General features: G+C 35.6%; 1 long non-coding RNA gene across 1 annotated transcript; it reads right to left on the reverse strand.

Moving 5' to 3' along the window:
• Nucleotides 1-16: 16 nt before the first annotated feature.
• On the reverse strand, nt 17-3,129 carry LOC136279920 (uncharacterized). The gene is made up of 3 exons (XR_010717059.1): nt 2,620-3,129; nt 887-1,000; nt 17-121 (listed from the first exon to the last, which is right to left on the reverse strand). It is a non-coding gene; the product is annotated as an uncharacterized lncRNA (long non-coding RNA).
• Between the last annotated feature and the right edge of the window lie 286 nt (nt 3,130-3,415).

The raw sequence follows: 3,415 nt of genomic DNA on the forward strand, positions 1-3,415 counted from the left end.
AATCGCATGTAGATGTTCCACTGAGTCCTGGTGGACTGTTCTCCATGGACAGCACTCCATACAGATTTATTGCTGTGTATAATGAGAAGCCTATGCCAAATATCAGTGTTGAAATAAACCACTGCAACAGAATGAGAGCAAATTAAGTGAGTGCTGATACTTCATGACTTTGCCTTAAACTTCCAAGATGATTCTTCCATTTAGATGCTACACATTTCCTTTTAAATTATGGTAAGTTATAAGAATTTGGCGTTAGGTCAAGAGAATGTGTTAACCTGATAAGTGGCCTCTTTCTGTTTACAGTACCTAGAGACATTCTTAAATATTAATTTAAATTTGAATGAAATGGCAGTTTTAAATAGCAAAAGTACCAACACTCTCACACACTTTACTAATGGAGACTATAGAAGGAGTTAAAAGCCATGAAGAAAACTCAGTGTAGTTTTGAGAGCATGAAGAGTCCATCTATAATATAAGTTATCAACAGTTTTGTTATAAGCAAAATTTATCAAGGTTGCATATACTGTACAATCTGTATCAACTGCTAATACATTGTCAATGATGTATAAATGTTAACAACTTCTGTTTACTTCAAACCCTTTCACTCTACAGTGTACTACTAAGATCTTGATGGTAGTTCTCTTCACTGTTTATGGTGCATTTCTCCTCATTTGGTTATAGGCAAATTCATTGTTAAATTATATTGTCTCAGTTGCTACAAATACTGCTGCAGTTGCTATTTTTCTTATTCTCATAACCTTCCTGCTTGATATTGTATCAATACTGTTGGGAGAAATTACTTCTCAGTCAATCCAAGGATTGAAAGGATTAAGAGTAAAATATAAGCATTAGCAGTTGCAGCAGTTATCAAAATATGCCTCCATACCAGTGAAGTGGATGATGTTACTGCTGTGTGTAAGACATACACACAGGCTAACTGTAAAAATGCAAAGCCAATCATAGGAGGAACTCTTGGACTGGAGAGTGTGGAGGTTCCATACTCTTACAAACAGACACATAACATAATTATCAAGTGTTGAACTTATTAGAAAAACTTAACATTAAGTGATAAACTAAAATATCTCTTAGTTTTAATAAGCTGCATAAATTGTCTTACACATAAAATTAGCTTGCATGCTGAACCTGTAATGAAAAGCATATTGAACTGGACATGAGTGATGAGGAAAAACATTGACTAAAGTATCTTCAGATTGCATCTTCTAACAGAAAGCTCACTTTTGAACCCTATTTCAACATGTTTTAGAAATTCAGCATATTGTGCTAATGTTAATAACTGTGGGTGCAGTGAACACCATATTACCCCTGATCCATATGATTCTAGTTTTTCCATGCATTGCCAGAAGGCCTACATCAAAGTTAAACTTAGAAAATAGTGATACAAAACGTAATTCATTATTTTCTTTTTTTTTTTTATTCAAATTTTCACCTTCAGAACACTTCAGAAGACCAATTGACGCACACAGCCCTTGGACATAATTTGGTTCCATGTATTTTTTTGACAGATGAAAATTAACTTCTCCAATAAAAAGAAGAATAACTGACTTACAAGTAAGTTCTTGAAAAGTTTTTTACCAAAATCACATGCTTTTTGTCTTTGTTTTTGTTTTTCTCAGTTACATGAATAACCAACAGTCTGTGCCAAAATTTAATTCAAGTGTTTGACCAGGCCCAACAGAAAAAACAGTTTCCTTATTTTGCAGTACATCAATAAGGCTGTGGGACAAAGATCAATTAGTGAGAGCTAATGTCCAACCTTAAGCACCAACTTGTCCGTTATATAACCAGATGTTATGCTACCAAAGAGTCCACCTTAAATTACCCTTGCGAAATGGATTTTGGAATTCCTAGGAATTCCTGGGATTTTCCTAGGAATAAAGGTGTGAATTTTCACAGTAAATTCAGACTGGGAATTCCTAGGAATTCCCAACCATAACAACTCTGGTTCTAAAAACCTAGAAATTCCTTGAAATTCCCAGAAATTCCAAGTTTATAGCCAACAGGACTTGGAATTCCTAGGAATTCCAACTAAGAGAACTAATGACTTTCCTGGAAAAGCTGTAAATCTAAAAAATTCCTAGGAATTTCTGGGAATGTTTAAGAATTACTGGGAATTTTAAGCAAAAATTTGAGGCTAATGATATATATATATTTAAAGCTCAGACCAGGCCTTTAAGATGGCTCTAAGGAAAAGGGCATTCATTGGATTCTCAAATTAAGAAACCTCTGTTATATTGAGTGACTTTTATATTGGAGTTAGTACATCTCTCTCATAGATTTTACTAAAAAAGAGCTGAATACATTGTTTTGTTTTTACCAAGGAGGGTTTCTTTATGTAATACGGTTTGTTTAATAACAGTTCCTATTATGAATCTTGAATGTTCCCAAACGTGACTAAAGGAATCTTGAAACCTTACTGATAGATTTATTTCATTGTAAAGCATAAGCTTAAGAAACTGCGGCATGCAAGTGACCGATTCGATTCTCAGAATTATTCTAGTTTCAGTTGCACCGAGCGTTAGGTAAGCTTAATTCAACCCGTTACATCTATTCTTTCATGAGATTTTGATCACGTAACGAATATCGCAATGTTTTACTCACCACTAACTTTAAAAATCGCAGCTTTACAGATGGCCACTCGACCCTTGTTCGTACCAGTCAATATGTCAACTGTTGTCCCTTCTTTTAACTCTACGGCGCCAACAGCTTTCTTTTCTTTTGCAACACTCACGCTGTTCTCGTTTTCCCATTGAACCACAATAAAAGCTATCTTTAGAAATGTTATATTAAGCAAAACAATTGAGCAAAGCGATCAACCGATGAAAAGTACATTCAAAGATGAGCGCCAAATGGAGTCTTCTTTGTTTCCGATCACGGGCATGATCACGTGGATCTTTTAGGACTTGTCATTGGCTAGCAAAGTGAATCCGCTGGCTTGCTGATTGCAGAGTTAAGAGAAGCACACAACTTTATTCTGACTTCTCCGACCAGTTCTCTGTTTCTAGACGATGGATACCTTGGTGATATAAATAATGATGTGAGCTCACTCTATGTAGAAATAATCAACAAGAATCGATCATACTACAAATGCACGATTTGTGGCCGAAAGTTGTCGAGGAAACAAAGACTCGAAACTCACTTGAGTTGTATTCATGGCAAAGGTGAGAAATAACACAAGCCAATCACAGTTTTGAATGCGACTACAAATCGTCTTTTACCCTCATGTTTATAAAAGAAGGATATCACATTAGGAAGTATAAGAGATACATAGATGATCCCAGTGTACCAGTACCTAAATCTACAAAGCTTGACCGTAGCAAGCGTTCAGCAACACGTTCCAACACCGCCATCTCGATTCCTTCAGTCAGTCGTTTCCACTGAACTTAAAGCGGTGGTG

Source organism: Pocillopora verrucosa, chromosome 3, assembly GCF_036669915.1.
Source record: "Pocillopora verrucosa isolate sample1 chromosome 3, ASM3666991v2, whole genome shotgun sequence".
In the NCBI taxonomy this organism is placed as follows: domain Eukaryota; kingdom Metazoa; phylum Cnidaria; class Anthozoa; order Scleractinia; family Pocilloporidae; genus Pocillopora; species Pocillopora verrucosa.